The 24,726-nt window shown below is 43.3% G+C and overlaps 1 long non-coding RNA gene across 1 annotated transcript; it reads left to right on the forward strand.

Moving 5' to 3' along the window:
* Positions 1-7,658: 7,658 nt before the first annotated feature.
* Positions 7,659-23,932, forward strand: LOC146348001 (uncharacterized). Its single transcript, XR_014789911.1, has 3 exons — positions 7,659-7,801; positions 22,046-22,130; positions 23,231-23,932. It is a non-coding gene; the product is annotated as an uncharacterized LOC146348001 (long non-coding RNA).
* Positions 23,933-24,726: the final 794 nt, after the last annotated feature.

Here is a 24,726-nt window from a genome sequence, read left to right on the forward strand (position 1 = left end):
TCACATGTATTTTGGTCCTGTAAATAATCTGCACTGGCTCCCACTGTCCCTGGGATCAATGTACCTGATTATTATGGTGCTTTGCCCTCCTACCATCTGTCCCTCCCTCCTGCCTACACACAAGGGACCCTGGGATCGGTAATTCTTGAGAGAACATGTCACATAGGGAAGCAAAAATCTCTCTGTCCCTCAAGCTAAAAATCACAGTTTAAATGCATAAGCTTTTTCTCACTGTTCTAAAGAATGGACTGGGGCAGCAACTCCCTGTTCAGAATGTTGCTTGTTCTGCTTTAACATTGCTTTCTCTGTCTGGCTTCAGCAAATCTCAAAAGATCTGGACAATAAGTACATAGATACAGAGAAATGTTTCCATAAATATCCTCAAGCATGGTATCCAATTTAGACTCAGTCTCCACCCCTCATGCACTAAATAAGTAGACTGACTAACTGATGATTGGTGGGTTCATTTTAGAAGGAAAAAGCAAAAAGAAACTGCCAGGCTAAGCAGTCTCCAGTGCCCAAGAAATGTCACTGTGTTGTAGAATGGGGAACATTGTTCCTACAACACCTGTGAAGCCACAGTTGTCCTCCTTGGCTAAACAATGGCAGGCCAAGCCATCCACTCATTCTCCTCCTCTTATCCCGATACATTATTCAGGATAACTATTAGAAGGAATGTCTGCATGCCAAGGAAGAGGAAGCAGGGCAGACTTTAATCATCTCACACCTTGCTATGTCAGCAGTTGAGGAGGAAATCCGGAAACTCCAGAACACGTACGTGCCAACCATGTATAAAGAAAAATCACAGTTCTGTCATCTTTTGTGTCGTAATGAATATTAGACAGCACACTTGGAGCCATGACTAAATAGGGCTGTAGCTGCCTAATAACCACCAGGCCTCCCAGAATTGAAACAAGATGCAAGATAATGTAACTATATTTTTTATTTTTTTAAAAGAATGCACTCTCGTGTCAGATATCTCTGTGCCTCACATTTTATTTGTCAGATATTCCATAAGCACAGTTTGCTTTAAAAAAAAAAAAACTGCTGCCAATTTTTATCCCCTCCTCTTTTTGTTTTTTTAAACATACATTTATTTATTTATTATTATTAACATTTATATACTGCTTTATTTGCTAAAATGTTATCAAGGCAGTGTGTACAACAATTTAACTTTTGTGAGCATACTTACCAGGTTGCAATACAGACCAGCAACAGAAAAACTTTTAAAATGTATTTCTAATTTCAGCGGCCCTTCTCCGTGAGCCCCTGCCAAAGGAAGTGAGTGGCTACTAGGAGGAGGGCTTTTTCTGTTGTAGCACCCTGGCTCTGGAATGAGCTCCCTAGTGAGGTTCGCCTGGCGCCTACATTGTACTCCTTTCGGCGCCAGGTGAAGACCTTTTTATTCTCCCAGGCATTTTAGCTTTCTAAATTTTTATCTTTGCTGTTTTAAATCTGTATTTTAAACTCCTCTACTGCTGCTAGGTTTTATTGTGGTTGTATTGTTATATTGTGGTTTTAATGTTCTATATATTTTAAATTGTTTTATTGTGTGTTGTTTGGTTTTAGTTTTTGTGAACCGCCCAGAGAGCTTCGGCTATTGGGCGGTATAGAAATGAAATAAATAAAATAAAAATAAATAATTTGAGTTATTAAATTTCGCTAAAATTGAACAATAGAACTCGATTTCATTGTAACATGAAATAATAAAAAATGGTATAATCATACTGCTTGCATTCTTCTTACAACATATAAAATAAATATCATAACTCTCTTGAGGAGCATGCTCTGCTCCACCAGTAATTAATAAATATATACATCTGGAATTGTTTTTGTCTTCTTTCAATCTTGTGTAACTTGTAACTTTGGCCATCACTGCATATTCATACATGTTTCCTTCCCACTCTGCTATTTCTTGTATCTGAGCCTTTCCCCAATATTTTGCATAAAATAACAATTCTCTGTGCTGTTCAGGTACTTACTTTGTGTATAAGTCAATACAAATAACACAGGATCTAAATCTATCCATGCTCTTGGTATTCTTTTTATCCTATTACTTAACTTGTGTGACCACAATTCCTTCTCCTAGTCGCATGACCACCAGAAAAAAACTTCCACAAAAGCCAGATAAAGGCATCAGACTAATATTAAAATATACTAAAACATCTTTGTCTGTTGTTGACCAGATAACAGAATCAGTGGCAGGTGAGCCTACCTGGGGCAGTATGTTCCAAAATCAGGGTGCCACAACAGAAAAGGCCCTATCCTGGGTCTCTGCTTGCTTTTTCCAAGGAAAACTGAGGGACCCGAAGAAGGGCTTTGGATGAGAACCTTAACCTAGGCAGGCTCATGCAGGAGGAATGCTATGCATTAGTGACCTCATTGTTCCTCCCTCATCCTGTTATGATCTCCCCGGACAATTTTTGTGGCGTTTTGTCGTGCTGTTTTACTAGAGGCGATGGCACAATGGAATGAGCATGTATGTACCCCACAGGCAATGATGTAACAAAAGAATAATACCCACTAATGGATCTGATGGAGTGCAGCCATTGTTTGCCCTTCCATCCTACCAAGAAAGAGCGACTCTGTGTAGTGAGCTGAAGAGGAATCAGTTTCTCTTTGTTTGCCCTTGTTTGCCATTTGTTTGCCATTGTTTGCCCTTCCATCCTTCCAAGAAAGAGCCACTCTGTGTAGCGAGCTGAAGAGGCACCCATTTCTCTTTCTTCTTCTATTCATACCCTTTAAAAAAACCCATGTCTTTCTCACAGTATCAAGTGTGCCAAATGAGGCATATGGTAGTGGGTCGTTTAGATAATGAAACGGCTTACTGGGGTGAATTGTTTGTTTATGGGATTGTGGAATAAGTATAATACACTGGGTACTTCTGAGCACACTTTTCTCAGAGATAATCCTTGCAACGTCCTCTCAGGGCTTGCCTATCCATGAACATTAGCCATAGATATTTACCAGTTGTATCTTTCTATTGAGGATGGTCTGTATTTTGTGATGAAGTAGCTGTGGAGTGGTACATGGCAGGCTGGTGAAAGCTAGCCATCATGACAATCATCATGAAGCAAGGATTTCATTTTCCTCCCATCCACACACCCTGTTTAATACATTCCCTGATTTGACAGCTCTGCCTAGCCAATACTAGCCCACAACTCTTCTTGACAGGCAGAACCTATGGGGAGGTGAAACATGCCAGACCTATGTGAGGCTAATTGAATGGCTGCATTCTGACATAGTTTAGCACGACGAGAATAAGCCTAGGGGAGCCCAGGGAAGCTCGTCTGCTCCCCTCCATCCTCTTCTAGCGTGGTGGCAAGATTGGGAGCTTCTGCTTCCTTTTTAGATTAATTGTAGTTTAGTATTATATCTGAACACAGAGAAACTGTGGTTAATTTTAACAATTATTGGTAGCAACAAGCCAGCTTTGTTTTCCCCCCCACTAACTCTAGTTAAGATTAACCATAGCTTGTTGAGCTCAGACAAGATGGCATACTGTAGTTAATATGAAATGGAAATGAAGGCTTCTGAACTCCTTGTGGCTGTGCCAAAAGAGGAGGGAGCAGGGCATGGGCCCAAGGGTTGCCTAGGCTCATTCTCATCACACTAAACTACGGCTTAGCATGACCTCTGAACACAAGAAGAACCCTGCAGGATCAGATCAAGGATCCATGTAGTCCAGCACGCCCTTTCCACTACACCACACGGAGAGCCAGTTGGACAGTTGGAGAGTCAGCGTGATGTAAGTGTTGGACTAGGACTGGGAAGACTCAGGTTCTAGTCCGCAGTCAGGGGCAGTCAGTGAGTCTCAGTTTTAACTTTGCAGAGTTGTTGTGAGAATAAAATGGGGAGGAGGATCATGTGCTTTGGGCTCTTTGGAGGAAAGACAGGATAGAAATGTAACAGATAGATGACAGACAGATAGACAGACAGACAAAATGGCAGCCTGCTGGATGCATCTGAGGAAACCCCCAATCATGGTATGATTTGTTTGTTTGTTTGAGTAACTTGTACCCTGTTTTCTTTTATAAATACAGAGTGGCCCAAAAGTAGGTATACAGTATAGTTTATTTGCATTATACTTACTTAAGGGCCTCACTCCCCTCACTCTCTACACTTAACTGATTTAACTGTCACTCCCTGTCACTCACTCTTCCCAACTGTCATTCTGGCTCCACCCACACATCTTCTACTCACACATTCTCTCCCCCTCCCATCAACATTCTAAAGAACTGTATACCTACTTTTGGGCCACTCTGTATAAGCTCAAAGCAGCAAAGATCAGAAAACAAGATAATATTAAAAAACCCATATGAAAGGTAAAATGGTGATAAATACTGAAAACATAACAAAAATCAGTCACAGAGGCAACAGCGTGAAAGCAACAGCCATCCCCACTTACTGTGTACCCATCACCTGCTATTCAATTATAGTGCATCCAAATATGGAGGCTCCGTTGAACTCTGTTGATCAGATCCTCCATTAATCTGTTTAATCCTCTTTTAAAGCTAGTGGCCATTACCCCATCTTGTGGCATAGAATCCCATAAGTGAAGCACGTATTCTGTGAAGAACCTCTAAGAGAGACACATGCCAACAGCATTGGTCATTTGCATGTGCTGGCTCATTTAAAGAGGTACAAAATTTTAAATGCCTACTGAAAAACATTCAGTGGAGGCTAACGGCAGCTAGACTTCTAAACAAGTTAATTGATCCTGCTAGTTGTTGTGCAAATCCTGTGGCATCATCCGGCTGGAGTGACGGAGAACAGAGTTACAGAGAGGCACAGACAATGGTAAAGCACTAAAGCATGTGCTTTACCATTGAGCTGCATTCCTCCTCCCAAATGGGGGCGGGAGTGTAGCTCAGTGGTAAAGCACATGCTTTGCATGAACAAGGTTCAGTCCTTGGCATCTCCAGGTAGTGCTGGGAAAGACCCCTGCCTGAAACCCTGGAGAGCTGCTAGCATAGACAATACTGAGGTAGATGGACTCAATACAAGGCAGCTTCCTATGTTTCTATGCCATGAAAGCTTATGTTATTACATTTCAGTGCTCCCTGCTGGGGCCTCACAGTCAACTATGCAATGCCCCAGTGGCAGGCACATGCGTTTGCAGTGATGAAAGCAAACTTTTAATGTATTGCCAGGATTGATGCAAGATCCATGAAGTCACCTGATTTGTGCATAATTTAACACTGTACCAATGCCACTTTGTTCATGCCAAATATTTTAAGTGATTTACACATCCTCTTTTATTTGAATAACTTTGCATTTCAGAAGTGTGGAAAGTTGACGGAAACTCACAAACGGACCTGCGTTAGTACTTGGCTCAGTATATTGCAGCGAGGCTAGAAGCCTTGCATCTGATATTTGCCAGCAAAATGCCCATGTAAACATGGCGGCTGCTCTGCAACATAGAAAATAACAATAAATTTACAAATAACACACACAAAATCCATATTCAAGCCACACTTGTATCCCATCATGCCTTGGGCTAAAGGACCATGCCTAGCCAGGGGAGCAATGAATGTAAGTCTAGTGATGCTCAGTTTAGTTAACTGAAGAGAGCTTAGACCAGGAGTCGGCAACTTGGTGCCTGCCAGGCTCCCAGTTGTCCCTGCACTCACCCCCTCAGCTGCTTCTGCCACTGCTTTTGCCTCCCACTGTGCCCAGCAGCTAGGAGGCAGGAAGTCGGCAGATTGGATTTAGGAGACTGATCTCTCGATATGCCAACTTCTGGCTTCCTCACTGTGGTGGTGAGCATGGCGGGAGGAAGAAGCAGTGGTGGGGTGAGTGGGGTGGACCAATGAGGGTGAGAAGGCAGGTAGAAGGGAGGGCAGAAGCAGTAGGGGCAGTAATAAGAAAGGAAAGGCAGCAGGGGAAGAAAACCCTGAGTGGGAAGAGGGGGAGGGGGACAAGAGAAGTGGGAAGCTTGGAAAGGGGCAAGGAAAGTGGGAATCCTGGAAGGGAGGGCCAAGAAAAGGTGCCTACAGGACCCCCTCCCCAAATGTAAAATGTGCCTGTGGGCCCCCCAAAAGGCAGATGTGCCTCCGGGCCTGAACAGGTTGTCTACCCCTGGCTTACATGCTATGGCTCAGCTTTAGGCTTTTGTGATTTATAGCCTCCTCCATTAACCTCCCTTCCATTCACATACACATTCCTTAAGCATATGGTCTGTAACTTCTGCTTCCTCCCAGCCTCAACTTTCTCCACTTAAATTAGATCTCACCCTACTACGGCCACTGAGTGGGAGAGAAGAGCAATTAAAGGTCATCTGTACCAATGGGCAGCTGTGGAGAGAGAGGCACTGGTTCATGGCCAGCAGGACCCAGCATGTGCACAGAGCAGGGAAGGAGCCAAGGCTCAGTGATAAGAGTATATGGGGGGGGGGGGGCGCACCACTTACAAATCACAAAAAAGAGGACATGCACCACTGAAGAAGAGGAGAAAAGATGACATAGATTTGAATCCATTTGCTAATTTAGAAGTATAGATGCAAACTTAGAAATACTTGCTACACTGTAAATAAAAATATAGTACATCTCACCTTCGTGGGGGAAACTGTAACCTGGTGACCGGTTGTGCCTGCTCAATCTACTGTCCAGGTACTAGCTGTTGAGAGGCAACTTCAAGGTCCCTGCTGGCACTCCCTTCTTATGGTTGTTATCTTTAAATTGGACTTGGCCTGGACAACCCTTCAAACGCAGGACTATCCTCTGACAGCCCTTCAAATAGAGGATTGTCCTCTGTAATACAAGACACATGACCACACTAGAGCCTATGCTTTGCATTGAGAAGGCCCAGGTTTAAGCTCTACCCTGGGCTCCACTGTAGGGAATCTCAAGTAGCAGGGAAAGGCCTTGGAGAGCTGCTCTTAGTGAGAGTGCACAGAATTTTTCTATGCAGACTAGTATAGGGCAGCTTCGTATGAGCAGCTCTACCCAGGGCTGGCCCTACTAGAGTGGGGCACAGAGTGAGGTGGCCACTTCAGACAGCAGATTTTGGGTGTCATGAACGGGCAGCAAATTAGGAATTTAATCTGTTCTTGTATTTTTACTGCCTAGGATGAGGAGAGGTGCTTGTGGGATTTTGTGCCTCATGTGTCAAAATGACTTGGCTGCCTTTGGGTACTATGCACCTTGACTTGGGTGGGTTCAATTTATCTTGGGCAGAGCCTGGATGTACTGCATCCCTAGCAGGCATTTGGGTGGTTTGAGTTCCTAGGTGCAATTCATTTAAAAGTTCATTATGCTCTATGTATAATTTTGAGTGGGATCAGCTGCAATCTTGCATCTGAAGATGCCTTCTTGATGCCAGCTAGCATTTTGCTCCATTGTTCTGAGAAAATTGGTTCACCACTTTCCCGGCTCTGTTTCTCCCTAGCTTTTGCCAGAAGCATAGTTTTGTTATCCACACAGAATCTATAATATACAGGGACCAGGTGTGATAACTGAGTCATATTTTCCAAAAAGTCCCATTATTTGTGGAGTCTCAGCAATTGTGTGGGCACCAGGACCAAATATGGGTGTATTGTGACTTTCTTTCTCCCATTAATACAAATGGTCCCTAAAACTTTTGGCTGGATTGTGGCAATAGTGAAGATGAATGTATTGAGGATAGCTGTTTCTTCTGGATCCTCATTTCTGGCAGATAGCACAAGTGGGAACTTGGTGCTCCTTAAAGCTGTACAAAATGTTCCTGAAGACTCAGTGTGGTAAATAATTTTGCAGGCTGTGAGCAGGCCATTTCCAGTGGCAGACCCAGAGGTATCAAGACATGCATTTTCGATACAGAGGTAGGCCATGAGTCATAAAAAAGGTAATGCAATCTTAAAACAACATTTAGGAGTGCAGTTTTGAGGAGAGCAGGACAGACAACAGCCAGAGGGGCAGTTTCTTTGGGGAGTAGGAGTTCCTGCAAGTAGAGGCCATGTCCTTGCAATGCTTTGCTCATTCATTTCCTTTTACAAAGGGCGTGATTCTATCTCTCAATAGAATGAGAGAGACAGAGAGTGAGAGGGAGGGTGGGGGGTGGGGGAGGGCCTGTACAAATTCTCCCACACTTCACTGGTCTGGTGAATTTGTAATGTCAGGGAAGTCCGTGTGGAGAGATGACGAGCCGTTCTTCGGTATTTCCTGAGGAGGGTTACTGAAAGTAATAACTGTCATCACAAGCCTTCTCTTTTCACAGTAAATAATGCACCCTTCCCTTATCCATTCCTGTACTTAATCACTCAGAAATACTTAAGAGATTATAAACAGCAGGTTGTCTCTGTGGTAGAAGATTGAGAGCCTCTGGACTTGGAGATGCCAGATGAGCAGGAGTCCAGCATTGTTCTTGCCTTATGACAGGGATGCAACTTTGATAGATTTTCTGTTCCTTTCCTGCAAAAGCTCCTCTTTCCTCCTGGGTTTTGTGTATTTGATCCTGATTCAGCTGATGGTTGTACATGTGAGACATAAATAGGGTGTTGGAAGAATTTCTGTCAGTGCGGGAATACGCAAGCAAGATTTTGAATTAGGGCCAGTTCCTGTTACTGTTGAGGTACAGTTGCCATTGTAAAGCCATCCCACTGTGGCTGACCCTGACTAGTCTTGTTAACATTCCTTTGGCTCCCCTCGAAATTCCTCAGAAGTTTTGCCCAAGCAACGATCGCTAAATTTGCCAAGAATTTTGCCTTAGGTAGAATATGTTGGCAGTTTAGGGATGTGGGAATTCTGCAGAGAACTTTCACAATTTGTTTTCAAAACTTCTAGCCTTCCATGATGTTCCTTTGATGTTTTGTCCAAACAGGAACCTCCAAATTTACATCCAATTTTTTTCCAGGTCAAATTTGGTGGTGGTAACTATTTCTTAAATAGAGGGATGCTCTTTTTTGTGTGGGAGTGAGTGAGTTAAGGATGTTGAGCCTTTAACAAATGTGTAGCACATGCAGGTGAAAGCTTTCCCAAATTAAATAGTGGGAAATTATTTAACTGCTGATTTTCCTCTTATCTTGTTAAAGGCATGGGAGCACTGCCAGAAAATAAATTGGCAAGCCTGCTCCAGTACAGTGAAGCGATGAGCTAAATGCTCTTCAGTTATTCCTTTTGCATTCATTTCCCTCACTATTGTTCTGATCTGAAACCCTGTCTAAAGATATTGCTTCACTTTGAGGCAGCCAGAAGGTCATAGGATTGCCAGGTCACAATCAGAGATTCTCTCTGTGCCTTTAAATATTCTGCTGAACCTGGTGTCAAGGGAACAATGGCTTCTCTGAATTGTTCCTCCCCTGGTTCTTTTGTCTGTTCTCCCCTTCCTGTTGTAGCAGTTCAGCAGGTGGGATAGAAGGACAGACAAAAGATTCTGGGAAAATAATGGGTGGGAGGCTGGATTACCAGCTTTTAACCAGCCCTTGTGCTTGTGCCTTTAAGAGTGGCGTGATCCGCAGGTGATCATACTTATCTGTGAAATGCTTCACCTTCTGGTTCCTGTAGACTCAGCTATTGTTAAAGGCACAGGAGCAGACCAGTTTCTTTTTCTTCTGGTCATTTGGCAGTCCTGACAGGAGAAGTTGTAGCTGCCTTGTCTCTGAATTCAGGGGCAAATGTCACAGTCAAGGGGGAGTTGCAACCTGGCCACTTTTGAAGGCCAAGATAGACAAAGCTCCTCCTTTTTAAATTCTCAATGCACTTGGAAGACACTGAACACAGCTCAGCGGGTGTTGGCTTTTTTAAAAAAATAGTCAGCATTAAAATAATAATAAAAAGCCCTCCGCATGCCACTAATAAAGTTTTCCCCCTTATCATTAACTGCTAGCAAACCCAAACGTCTGGGGAATCTCTGGCTGGCTGAAGCACTCTCATCATTAAGCAGCAAGAACATTTTTGATAGGTTTTCAACAGCTCCGGAGTTTCTGTCAACAGCACCGTGTGTGCCTTTTAAAAGTCCCCCCCCCTTTAATAGGTCCCAGAACCCATGAATACATTCAGGTCAGTTGTTTAGAATCCGAATCCTTCCAAGTAATTAGCAGGTAGAATTACCTGGTAGCAGTCAGTCAGTAACTGTTGCATGCAATCCATCTGTAGGAGCTGCAGCTGGGGTAATTGCCGTCTCTAGTGAGCCCGCAAACATGTCTAATTTAAAGTGTCAATTGGGATTTTTCTCTCCGTTTCTTCAATCCCTGTGCCAGGTTGCGAATTTTCCTCTCACAAACCCGGCTCAAAAAGTGAGACAGATATATCGGACATGTGGGTTTTTAAGAAAATGAGAGCTCCTTTCCCCGCACTGCCCCCAGTGACTGCAAATGTGCAAAAGCATTCAGAGTGCCTTTTTTCCCTTCTCCAATGTGGGCATAAAGCAGAAGCTAAAGTCCACATCCACTCTGTAGGGAAAGCAGATCAAGGCTAAACTGCCCTCAAACTTTACCAAACCTGCAAGGCATCACTTGACCCATTCGTGATTGTGTGTGTTTCTTGAAGCCTGGCCTGAGAAAGTCGGCTACTGTCGGAGGCTTCCTGCTTTTTGCTTTTCTCTCACTTGACATTCTCAAGTCATGAATCAACCAAAGTGCCCAAACAGAGTGAGGGTGTATACTGACATTTGCAGGAGACCATGGAACAGATTTCTCTCCTCCATCACTAGGTCCCATACCACAGCTGGCTGTGCTATTACTTTTCCAACTACCTCTTGGAACCAGCTCTGGGTCAGTGGCGTGGTGTCGTCTGTCTGCTTTCTTTCTTTGATCTGCCTTTTTGGCAGGGAAAATTGAGTTTGAGAACAAGGAGCAGTTCTTTCTATCATAAAATCCATATGCAGAACAGTTGCCTCTTTTTTCTTTCTAATGATAGGGAATAATTCCTGGGGGATAGATAGATCTTTTGTACAATTCATATACCTCCCCATAGGGAGAATGTGGATCAACTTCTAACAAGGCATATTATACAGTATGTGTATGATGCTTGGGAATCACTCAGGTATCAACCCCTAAGCTAAAGAGCTGAATTTGGTGAACATATAGGTCTTCTTCAAGTTGGTCTCCCCCTACACACATGATTGCTGTCATGCGAAGGGGAGAGTAGAGGTGAACCTATTTCCCCGCCCACTCTGTCATATCGTTGTTGCCAGCTTCATCTCTCTCCACATGTTCGAGGAATTACGTGCGCAGTAGGGAGTGTGCTCTACTCATGTCAGCTTTCCATGTGATTAAAGTCCTGGGAGATCAGGCTTTGAAATCACATAGACAACCAGTACAAGTAGAGTTAGGGCTACAAGCAGAGTTAGGCATTACAAGTAGAGTTAGGTTTACAACCTAACTTGTTAGGGTTACAAGTAGTGTTAGGCATTACAAGTAGAGTTAGGGTTACAACCTAACCTTGGGGGTGTCTCCACAAATGATTTACTGTGAGTTTGCTGTGTTTGGAGGTCATTCGGGGCACATGGCATTGTGGCCATCCTGCAGCCACCCCAGACTTCTGCACTGAAAAATGGTATTTTCTGAGACTACTTTTAGTCCAATTGTTTTCCTTAAATAGGCTTGTCTGCACTTCTGTTGTGGTGTACACCATCCCTCTGCATTTACTCCACCATGATAGCCCTGCCCAGGGGTGTGTCTTTCACCTCACTGATCCTGGTCAAGGGGTGATTCCCTAATGTTTTCCCCACCTGTGTTTCCCTGGTGTTTCCACGATATTGTTGTTCCTGCAGAATTGTGGTAGTTACTGGGGAACCTGCAATTTCACATTTGAAAGATATCCTTATTGCACTATAGCGAAATAGTGCATTTGTGTAGCAATACCTATACACCCATAGCACTATCACAAAATAGCACATTTGAACAGTAGCTACACCCCCTATAGCACTATCGTGAAATAGCACTATTGTGAAATAGCGCGTTTGTACAGAAGTGTGTATACAAGCTATTGCGCTAATGTGGTTTTAGAGGGACAGTAATAAAAAAAGGGGGGAATCGGGCATATGTTGGGGAGGCAGGCACTAACACACACTGGCCTGAGAAAGCAGAAAGGGGAGAACAACATGAGAGTGGGAGGGAGTGGGAGGGGGGGAACAGGCTGTCTGTGTGCTGATGTGGATGAGACTCCACCCAGTAGCCACCCAAACAATTCATGGTAAACTATCGTGTGACCTGCTGAGAGCCCCAAGATAGCTTTGGGATAATCTAGGCTTTCAAGCTCCGTGTGTCCCCAGACAGAGCAGATTCAACTCCAGTAAAAACTGCAGCAAAGTGGAGAGTGAACTAAACCCATCACCATGGAGATCCCCCCCCCCCTTGTTAGGGTTAAAAGTAGAGTTAGAATTAGGGTTACAACCTAACCTTGTTAGGGCTACAAGTAGAGTTAGGGTTACAATTAGGGTAGGCTCCCCACTGCAGACATTCACCCCCCCCCCCGCAGTTTGTGGTAGGGTGTCAAGGTGTCCTTTAAAAAAACAGCAACAGAGGACAGTCCTCTATTTGAAGGTCTGCCAGAGGAATGTCCTCTATTTTGAAGGCATCCTCTGTTTGAAGGGCTGTCAATCCAAGTTGTTTCAAGCAACACTGAAGCCACTGGGCAAGACAAAGGCTTCCATTAAGAGGAAGCCAGCATGGGATGGAATGTTGCCAATTCATAAAATGGCTGCCATGGTGAGCATGGCCTGCTGCAAAAGGGTAATTTCCTAAAAGGCAAACTAGTGACATTAAAGAAAAGTATCTTGCTCAATAACCTAAGTACAAGGCAGAGGTAGGGTCTGAGTTCCAAAACATAAAACCAGTCTTTTGAACCCTGATAAAGATGGCACTGGAGGGCAGCACCACTTTGCAGCATGCCAGCCTCCCAGTTATTATCATTTATTAAATAAAACAAAAATCAGGGAGCCTGATGGGCACTAAGAGATGTGTCCATGGGCACACTGGTGCCCACAGACACCACACTGGAGAACCCAGGCTTACAGTATCCTGGAGGGAGGCATTACTGGCTTGCTCCTAGATAGGTCCACTCCTGTTAGGGAGTGAGGCTATACTGCAACATTTTGTTGCAGGTCTCACTTGTACTAACAGATTTTCAGGGAAAGGTTGCAGTTTCTCATTAGGAGAGATGATATTTTCAGAACGGAGAATGTTACTATTAAAACTATAGGAGGAATCCTCACTTGATGATAGCATAATCAAATATTAGGCTTACCTTGCATCCTTCCTGACATTTTCTCATGTACCTGAAATCTGTGCAGTGTGCTTACAATTCCAGACAAAATCTCATTAACTCAGTACGTGTGATGATATCTAAACAAAGCACATGGAACTCAGTCAAAGTGGTCCCTCTCCAATAACCATCTTTTAAAAACAACAACAACCCACCCCCAAACCAACCATATCCTTTTCTTTGCTTTAAATGGCAGGCGGCAAATCCACAGGTAATCCCTACAACTATTCATACAAAATAATATGATAAAGAATGGAAAATATGTTACCAGCGTATCAGTCATATAACTAAGCTTCATTGCATAACTTGAGCCTTGATGGAGTTTTTGACATAGTCAGTGGCAACCTGACAGATGTGTCATAGTGTCTAATCCCTTTAAGCTCCCAAAGCTCTTTGGAAATGGATGTTTAAAAATACTAGATTGGAAAACATGCTGTTCCTTTATTGGGCTTTCCCCCTTTTCTTTATTTTCCTCTATTGCTGCTGGTGTCTCTCCTTTCCCTCGTAGTTCACTATTGCCCACTATTGCGATTTTCAGATGCATGAAAATAAGTCTGTGCAGAGGTGGGTGCCAATTCCAATGGTAATGGAAATTATAAGAGTTTTCTGTGATGCAAGAAAAAGAAAGTGGCATCTGAAATGCCTGTTCTGGGAGAGGAATTAAAATTCCACCTGATTATAGGGGATTGGGGAAAAACAGCCAAATTCAGATAACCTCAGCTGTACCTTTGGAGGAAGATAGCACTTCTGGATCGAATAAATACCCATGTGGAGTTGTGCCAGTTTTGGAAAGAGTCCAGAGGGAGGTATTGCCGAAACTCAGTAGAACATCCCCTAAATCACTCACGTTCAATGGCTTCTTGGTGATTTGGACACCATCCACTGTTAGTAACAGGAGGACATGCGGCCAGTTTACATTCTGTTACAGACCAGCCTCTTGGATGACAGGATTATTTCCAATCGAAGTGTCATGGATTACTCCCTGCTGTGAGCTAATAGGGTTCTAATTAGCATATTTCATTTATTTACTTAACTGGCATAAAAACCACTGGGCGCGGGTCCCACTCACAATGGTTTCCTGGGGAAGCCTCAAACTGCTGTAAGTGTTTACAGCGCTGTGTTAAAGCAGATACAGGCTCACATAAATATAGCCGAGAGACTGAATACAAATTACCACTGCTGTCTAATTGTATTGCACCTAGTCGACAGCTTAAAACATTAACAAAGTTTTTTTTTTTTGTCTTCTTGAGTTAGTGTCAGCAGCCTTAATCTCTGACAGCAAGTCTTGAAATAGGAGCCACGTAAAACACATTCTACTTGCTGTAATGTCCATGTTGGAAACTGTGAAAATGTTTCTGTGATCCATTCAAATGTGACTATTTATTTATTTATTTGTTTGTTTTATTTCTATACCGCCCAATAGCAGAAGCTCTCTGGGTGGTTCACAAAAACAACCACTCCTTGTAGAATCAGTGAATGCCCAAGTCCTTGGAAGAGTGTCTACTAGAGCAGTTTAGAGATGTGTAAATTAAGGTTCTCCAATTTCCACCTTGCTACACATTCTGATTTGGATCCATATCAGGTTGTATGTTTTTTGGGGGGTGGGGGGGGGGTTTCTCACACAGAAATTCATACTTGAATTTCTCTAACTGTATGCATATTTGGTGTACATCTTTTTTAAATCTATGCATTTTCCCCATTGACCAAACCCTAGGCACACACAGTTTTCAAATGTACTGTATACAATTTTTTCATGTGCATTTTCCAAATGTACACATTTTTTCAAACAACTTTTTTTGGTGCATGAATTGGATTTGCAAGCTCGTAAATATGCGGATGTCCTATGGCAACTTGCGCTCAGGTCTGCAGTCAATTCTAGAGCATGTTGATTCCAGAGCACAATTCCCTACTTTCTGGAAGAGAGAGAGACTGGAACCAGCACATGTGGGATGCTGGGAGTGTAGCTAGTGGTTGCACATCCCTACACAAGTCTGCATTCCCTGTTCAGGTGTAATGTCTGAATAGGGCTCATAACTATTGATAGACTCATTACAGTATATACTTTCCTGCTCCTAGTACTGTTCCATGAGAACAATGCTAACTTTTTAATTTTTTTGCCACTGTACAAAAATAAAGGCAGCTGTCTTTTCTACAAGATGGCTGTTTTCTCTCTCTTTCTGTGTATGTGGAAAGTTAAAAAAACTCACACTAATATTCCAGGGGAAAATGTTTGCTCTCTCTGAACACTTGTAAATCAAAAGATTCAGGGTGTAATGCTGCCCATATTTTACAGAAGAAGTTACAGTTATAGGGCAATATTGGTCCCTCTGCATATTCTGTGGGCGTGAAGCAGATTTAATGCAATCCGAGGATAACAATTTATAAACCAATTAAAGTAAATAGAGATCTGAGCATTGAGAGACACTGCACCTTATTTCAGCCTAATAAGACTTGCTCCCCAGGAGACACATTTTTTTTTTTGGTGTTCTTTGTGTTAAAGTAATCACACATCTAAGAAAAGCTGCTTTTCCTCTAGAATAAACTCTATTTAATACTTGCACTTTCCTTGCTTTACAGGGAAAAATATCCAGCCATCTGAAAGCTGTGCAAGATTTTTTTTCTAATAGAACAGATTTTTGAGGAGCAGTTACCCCCATGATAGAAAGAAATAAATGTTACTGATGGCACATCAGAGTTCCACCCTTCTAATGTACTGAAGCAAGCCAAACAGTCTCTGGGATTCCTTTCATTTCCATGCACAGCCCCCTACTGCCTATTGTGTGAGCCAGGAATGGGGAACCTGTGGCCCTCCAGATGTTGTTGGACTCTCATCAGCCCCAGCCAGCAAGGCCAACGGTCAAGGATGATGGGAGTTGTTGTCCAAAACATCCATACAATAGGTGCACGGGTTCCCCATCCCCGGCTTAAGTCATCGCACACCATGGGTGCTCCTTGTATTTAAGATGGCGGCTGCTTAGAAGTTAGGCTGGGGGCAGTGCCATATGTCTGGCCACATCCATTGGAAATAGACAGTGCATGCACTGTCATTCTTTTTAAGGTACTAGTGAGGAGGAGATGATGTTTGTAGTGGATCAAGGTGAAGGAGCTGGTGATGTCAAGAAGGGGAAAGATGCTGGTGAAATGTGTCTATGGAGAAGGAGGAGCGAGCCTGGGGCTCCAGGAGGGCAGTGGGGCCATTCCTCAGCTAAACTTCCATTCTCAAACCAAAATCCTATGACACATGAATCTGTCTTCCCATATTTTCCTTTTTGGTCAGTGGCGTAATGACAATCCAAGTGAAGATATGAGATACTGGAAAGCAACTTTGGTTCTGGCCAAGCCCTCCAAACCTGATCTCACTAGGCTTGCCCCTGATCCTACTGTCAATCTCTGCTTTGGCCCACTGAAAATAAACAGAATGAAGCTATTCTATTTTGTGCCCCACTCAGATCTCAGAAGCATAGGAAGCTGCCTTCTGCTAAGTCAAACCACTGGTGCATCTAGCTCAGTATTGTTTACGCTGACAGGCAGTGGCTGTCCAGAGTTTCAGACAGGGGTCTTTCCTAGGCCTTCCTGGAGTAGCCGTGGATTAACCCTGGGACCTTTTGCATGCAAAGCACATGCTCTTTTCCCCGTAACCTCCTGGCATGCTACAGTTCACTCCTTCACCCCCAAACCAGAACTGAGATCTGTTGTCATAGCTATCTAGAAAGATGTTGCTATATGTGGGATGCTTATACACATCTGTGAATGTAATTTTCACTCCTAAAAATAAAACCACAAATATTTATTATATCTCTAAAATGAAAAACACACACACCACCCATTAAAAAAACCAAGGCCCCTCGTTGTATTTTACCATTTAACAGAAGGCCCTGGAGCCTGCTAAAGGAGTCATACCCTTCCATTTGAAATGAAATATTCTATACTTATCATCAGCCCATTACACAATTAACATCTTTTAAGCCTTCAAGAAGGGGGAAAAATGTCCATGTAAGTAAATGAATGTACACCCAAGAATTACTTCATTGAAAGAGCTCCCCATTCAATTTCCGAAAGCTATTTTGATTCCATCAGGCACCAGAAATCATGCCTATAGTCCTTTGTAATTTTAGCATGTGCCATAGAAGAGAACTCATCATCAGTGAATGAACCAATCTTTCAGTAATCTTTGTCACAGCAGGTAAAACAGAAATTGGCCTATAATTTGTAATCGCCATGTCTTTGCTTGAGATTAATCCTCGATCGCCTATGGTGAAAAAGAGATATCTTTTGACCCAGGAAAGGGCTATTCATTCAGCAGGGCAGTGGAGTTTGCTTTTCCCAATGCACACTTCATCTGACCATCCTCCTGTTTTTAATGTTGGATCAGCCTTTATCTCTTTACTGCCTCCCCCCACCCCCTTAAACCAACCCTGATCGCTCTAGACTTTTATGCACAGAGAAAAATTTTCAGTTGATACTGGGGGAAAAAAGGACTTCCTATGAAAAATGCTTTAGAGTTTCCCTTTGATTCTCTTTTCAAATATGGTAGTGTGTGGAGTGGGGGCAGGGGGGTTGGTGGGGAAGCAGAGGCATGAAGATACTTCAGATTGGTCCCAATTACATATAAATAGGTCTCCCAGATATTATGCAGCTATAGGGAATCTATGAGAGGCAATATTATTTGATAACACAATGCCTTTGTGCAAGCTAACGAGTGAAAATGGGCAAAGCATGAAAGACAATGCATTCTTTGTACTTAGGGCACAAGTAAACATTAAAAGAAACATGGACCTGCAGCCAAAAATAGTCCTCCTCATTCTACTCTTTAACATCTAGTACAATTTGCTCCATATCCTGATGTAATGATGCAACATGTTTTGCCATTGGCTGCTGGTGGCAGAAGAGGGGGAATGCAGAGAGAGTTGTGTTGTTCCACCAGTGGGAGGGAACTGCAGGTGAAAAGGATTTCCCCCTTCCCCCTGCAGATCCCTAAATCTGCTCTGGAGGGTTGGGGGAGCCTCCAGAGGAGATTTGAGCTGTGCATGGGGGGTTGCGGGGAGGGGGGAAGAGGACAGGAAAATCCCATCTCACAAGTGGATTTCTGTGCATGTGAGGGTTGGAGCCAACTTATGGTAATGGATCAGTGCCTAGATGCAATAATGGGCTGGATGAGGGCCAACAAACTGAAACTGAACCCTGGCAAGACAGAAGTCCCGTGAGTGAGTGGTTCCTGGGTCTGGGAGACAGGCTCATTGCCTGTTCTGGATGGGGTCGCACTCCCTCTGAAAGATCAGGTTCGAAGTCTGGGGGTACTCCTAGATCTGTTGCTGGAGGCCCAAGTAGCCATGGCGGCTCAGGTTGCCTTTTACTAATGCTGCGTCGAAATCCCACCTGCCCTTTTGCAACCTCTTTGTTTCCCTGTGAAAGAGGCAGTTATTTTTCTGCCATTTTTGCTGGGGTTTTGAGAATTTCTCCAACATTTCTCAGGGTGCAGAGCTTAAGTGCTTACCTTACAGGAAGGTGGTGGCAGAGGGGTTCCTGTATGCTCTGTCTTTTACCATCCTACGCCCCCCCCCCGCTTTCTGTCCTCACAGCCTCTCCAGCTGCTTGAGCTTTTCGGAAAGCCCCTTGGAGGACTTAGCCATGACTTCCTCTCTTGGGGCTTTCCAATGCTGCTTCCTTCTGAGTGCCTGCAAGCCGAGAGGGTCATTTAAAAAAATTGCTTTATTGTTATTAAAAGTCCTTTTAACAACCACAAGTGCAATGCATCAAGAAGGGCTGGATGTGCCTAATCTCAGAAGCTAAGCAGGGTCAGCTCTGGTTAGTACTTGGATGGGAGACTGCCTGGGAATCAGGCTTCCTTCATGCGCTGGGGGTTGGACTCGATGGTCCTATAGGCCCCTTCCACCCCTATGATTCTATTCTATTCTATTCTATTCTATTCTATTCTATTCTATTCTATTCTATTCTATTCTGAAGAATAACAACAAATCCTCTCTCAGCTTTCAGGCAGTCAGCGGGCAGCTGCACTGGAAAGCCTCAAGGGAGGAAGTCCTGACTAAGTCCTCCAGGGGGCTTTCCAAAAAGCTCAAGCAGCTGGAGAGGCTGTGAGGACAGAAATCCCCCCATTTTACTACCCCCCCCGGTAGTAAAAGAAAGAGCACCCCCACCTCTCTGCCACCTCCTTACAGTAAGGTAAGCACTCAAACCTTGCACTCTGAGAAATTTTGGAGAAATTCTCACCCGTTCCCACATTTTTGGGTGCAGTGTCTTTTCGCAACCCCCATGAATGGTTGAAAACAAATAGTTTGCAAAATTTGGCATGGTGCTACTTTTTGCCAGCTATGGCCTCTCCTGGACTTGGTCACAGTGGTACAGGCACTAATAACCTCAAGACTAGGATGGATGGACGGACTCACTTGGGCGCTTGGAGGACTGCCACTACCGCTTGCCCATGCAAGCCCCTGGAGCGTTCGGCAAGTGGTCGGGGAGCACCCTGCAGCCGCCCGCTGCCCCATATGAGCCATCATTTTTACAGAAGATGGGGTGCTGGAATTTCGTATAGCTAATGTTGTGCACAACAGGGGCAATAAAGGGCCATTTCCGCAACATTAGAAATATCAAAAGGGCGGAAGTGGCCCTTTACGGCTGCTGTTGTATGCAACACTAGATATACGAAAATCTAGAGTTCCAATAGTCCACAAAGATGGTGGCTTGCATGGAGGTTGGACGGCTGCTGGGAGTGAGCAGATAGGTCTAGCAAGTTCCGGCTGCTTGCGTGGCTTGGCAGGTGAGGGTAACAGCTCACCGAGTGGGGGGTGAGTGGAGGGGAGTCCAAAGGACTCCTGGACCCAGTCAGGTGCCCACAACATCCCTAGTCAAGACTGGATTACTGAAATGCACTCTATGTGGGGTTGCCCTTAAAGCTGCTATGGAAGCTGGAGCTAGTGCAGAATGCAGCAGCTCGGCTGTTATCAAGAGCTGCCCCTTTTCAGCGTGCAGCTCCTTTGCTGAGGGAATGGCACTGGCTGCCTATTCGCTACTGGGCCAGGTTTAAGGTTTTGGTACTAGTGTACAAAGCCCTAAACAACGTGGGACCAGGATACCTGAGACAGCGCCTCCTTCTCCCTTACCAACCTGCCTGGTCACTGAGGTTATCAAAGGGCATGCTCCTGGTGGTTTCCCATTGGCCCATGGCCCAACTGGAGTTCACCCAAAGAGCCTTCAGTGTGGTGGCTTCCTATGGAACTCCCTGCCTTTGGAGGTGAGGCAGGTGCCAACACTGGATTGTTTTTGGTACCTCCTGAAAACAGCTGTTTTCCAGGAAGATTTCCTTGGTTAACCAGCCTCAGTTTTATTGGCACTCTGATTTTTAAAAGAATAATTTTAATATGTTTCACTCATCTTTTTTTTCATTGTATCTCTTGTTCACCACTCCAGAATCTGTTCAGATGTGGAGTGGTATACAAATGTTATAAATAAACAAACAAACAAACAAACACAGGCTAAGTTGTGCTGGAAGCTACAGAGGAGGAGGAAGGAATGTGACACAGGGATGCCATTTTTGGTGGCAGCTCCATTTTCCTTGTTATGTTTAGTCTTGCCCTCCACTGACGAATTGCCAATTATATTTGAAGGTGTTTGACGCTGTTGTTTTGTTTATGCCAAAATAGAATACACTTTTTTGTTACTCCCATACATACAATTCTGTTAAGAGCCATGTGGGCAGGTTCAAGGCATAGGATGACCCACAGAGATCATAGTATTGGTACTGCTGAGCCCTTGAACACAGATGTGGCCTTCCTTGTACACAAGTGTGTTGTGATCTCATTGAAATGCAAAAAAGCAGAGTATTTGTTTTGGCTCCTTTTACTGCCTCATAACACTTATAATAGTGTCACTTTTTTGTGAGTGAAGCCAAAGAATGTATACCTTTGGCACACATAGGTGTACTACACAGGTGTGTTACGACGAGAGTGACCTAGTGTAAAATCACTGTGTTGGCCAGAGATATAGGTACATCTGAGGAATAATCCCATGGTGCCCCTGGGTAGCAGGGAGATGGCAGCCACAGGGAAGAGGCTTATATAAATGATTCAAAGTTAGGTGATGTTCTGAAAGACATTTAGATACAGCTGAATGGTATGCTTGGGTACAAGTAGGGGTGTTTCTAGATTTTGGCTTATCTACATTTCAAATCAAACCAATTTGATCTTCAGTTCCTAAACTAATATGCAGGTCAGAATGCAGTTGTCCTTTCGATTTTGCACTCCTCCTAGTTTTGCGATGTCGTTCTTGGCTCAAACAATGTCCTAAAATGCGTATACAAATGAATACTTGGGATAAAATACATGTAGAAATGCTTACTTTGGGAGAAAATACACTTAGAAATGCATATTTTATGAGAAAATACTTTACAATATTTGTTTAAATACACATTTAAATATGAATTTTTGTGTGAATTTTATCTGCCCCCCTCCCTCAACAGATTAATGCAGAAACAGGGCAGAACAGACTTAGGGTTGGATCCAGATTTATGCTGGATCAACAGCGCTGACAGAAATGGACTTCACCTCCTCCCCAAATCAGCCCCTCCAACCCCCTGAAAATACTACACAGAGTGTAGTATCCAATGTTAGTCCTATGTAGAGTAGACCCATTGAAATGAATGGGACTGAAGTGAGTCATGAATAACTTAACTCTCATTCATTTTAAGTGCTCTAGTCTACATAGGACTAACATTGGATACCACCCAGAGAGTCAGGAGATGCTGCTGAATGGGATGAGTTGTGATGGGGGGAATTCCCCAAAACTGGGCAGAGGGACCTTCCATGAGCAGAGCCCTTTTTCTCATGGAAGTTCCTTTCCTCTTGCAGAAGGCAGATCCTGGATCCAGCTCTTTGGAATGAACACATGCAAAACTGACACAGATTGGAAACAGACTGATCCATCCATCACTAGGTATGTCTTAGGGACCAGTAGGCATAGTGTGAATACTGGTACAGTATCTGTTAAACAGTTCCAGGCAAATGGTATGCTAATGGCCTATGTGATGGTATGGTCCATGTAAATGGAATGGCAGAATGACACACATTTTAGTTGCGACTTTTGAATATTACCATAAGTTTGATGATCTGAACTGCTGAAAACATGAGAAATGACTTGATTCCTCCCCCCCCTTTTAAAAAGTATTGGCTGCCATGCTTGTTCTGCCTAATGGGAAACACAGGATGCATCCATTGGGCAGCTGGGGTTGGAGTATGTGGGGAGGGTATCTGGTGCTTATCTCTGTCCAGGAATGGGTCATAGCATTGTGGTCTTCCACTCACTGACGAGCAGGAAGGAGACTAGTGAAGAACCAAGGCAGGTTCTCTAGCAGCCATCCTGAATATGGTGCTCTCCAGATGTTTTGGACCTCAACTCCCATCATCCCAAGTTAGCAGGGCCAAATGGTCAGGAATTCTGGGAGTTGTAGTCCAAAACATCTGGAGGGCACCAGGTTAGGGAAGGCAGCTCTACAATCAAAACTGCACATTCTGGGTGGTGCATTGCTAGTGCTAGTGAAATTGTGCTAGTGTTGCAGCAAATTGCTGCTTTCCCCCTTTGCACTCGTAAGCGCTAATGATGATGTTGCACTAATTTTGATTTACGCCAGCACAACATCATTAGCCCTAGTGCTGCATCGTTGTAGATAGAAAGTAATTTAGCCATTATATGATGTGGCTTTTAAAATGTTTAAACTTTTATTGTTGTTGTTGTTATTATTATTATTAGGCATGATACAACCAAAATTAAGCATTTTATGTCTCATTGATATTTGATATTTTATGTCTCATTGATTTCAACAGGACATATTTCAACCTGTGCTTTTCTTTCCTGTTTAAATTAATGGGACTTGAAAGAGTTAACTTTGGCTGGATTGTTCCCATATTTTAATATGTACAGCCAGCCACTTTGGAGGCCTGTGGCCATAGAAATATTTTAAAAATCTTATTTTTCAATATTTGAAAATTTTCAAATGAATACATATTAATGCACAATAATTTTTAATCTTTTTAAAGAGCACCTCCCTGCAGAGAAAGAACTGAAAGCTGGTATATGTGCCATAAAGACTGCCCAAGCAAGAAGTAAATTCAAAACTGGAACCTATATTTTGAAACTATAATGCATTTGTTAACTGGTTCAAGTTTATTTTATCATTTTGAGTCACCAGACAGTGCCAGACAGAATGACAGTGAGTGCCAGGAACCCTCTTACTCTCACCAGTGTTGATGCAAAATATATTTTCCCACTAAGATATTTTCCTGCCAGCTCCAGAGTTCAGGATCTCCCTACTACGATAATAGATACCAGCGTTAAGGGTGATGTATATCCTTTGGTTATATGAGAGAGGAGCCATCACTTAAATGGAGTAGCAGTATGCCTCAAAGCTCATTGTCACTTTGGGCACTACCCTAATGTGAATGACAACATAGCTTCCAAAAGGGGGGGATGGGGGGAGAGAAAGTATCGGAATTAATTTAACGATGCTTCAGTGACAAAACTGAATGTGATTTTGTTCGTATTTACAGCAGCGTTCAGGCTGCAAGCTTGACTCAAGCTGCAAGTACTTCACATGACAGACGCCTCTCCAGCACTCCAAATCCTCATTCCATTTTTTCCTGTTGTTTGCTCAAGAGCTAAATGCTTTCTATGGACCTGTTAATGGGGACTGAGGTTCTTGTTCTACATTAATGCAATAAATGACCCTGACTTTCACAGTGCTGCGAGCTGACATTATCATGAATTTCTATTGCTTCAGGGTGTTTTTTTTTTTTTAAACACAGACACACTACCACCACCACCACAACTCTTTTCTTCCTTGGCTATACACAAAGATCTCTTAAAAAAAAGAGGCTTTCTTCCCTGTATTCTGAATCAAGCTCCTTTGTCTGCTTCCATCTTCTCTGTAAATAAATGACTTTAGGGGAAAGTCAAAGCCACAAGGAGAATACCTGAAATCAGACTTGAAGTATTTCGCTAAAGAAAGAAGTTGAAACTGCATTGGAGACAGAGTGGCAGATTAATTTATTTGGAGCCATAAACACTCAACTGTGGCTTCCTGAATTTCTTAGCTTCCTCAAGAAATGTAGCAAAATGGAGTGTATGAATGTTGTACATGTGTGTCCCCTCCACACACATACGGAAGTTGTATCAGTGTAGGAAAATACCATGAGAAGCATCCCTAACTATAATGAAGAGATAAATATAGTCCATTATGTTATTTTTTAAAATTTTGGGGGCTACTAGTTTCATTAACGTGCGCCTAATCTTACATGATGCTTTAAACTCTTTTATTAAGACTTGCTGAAAGGTTCTTTTACAGTTTATTGTCTCTCTGCCACGGGTCTTGCTCTTTTTTTTGTTTTACATTAGCTGTTCCAACTACATCTTTTGACTTGAAAATGAAACAGCGTCCTTTTAATAGATGCGGGAATGAAATCTGCTCTCTCCCCCCCCCCCACACCTTTGCTCATTTTCTTTAAACATAAAAGCTAGTCAGCTCTGTGAGCAAATA

This window comes from Heloderma suspectum, chromosome 4 (assembly GCF_057233095.1).
Source record: "Heloderma suspectum isolate Gila_16-S chromosome 4, 16-S_ref, whole genome shotgun sequence".
In the NCBI taxonomy this organism is placed as follows: Eukaryota; Metazoa; Chordata; class Lepidosauria; order Squamata; family Helodermatidae; genus Heloderma; species Heloderma suspectum.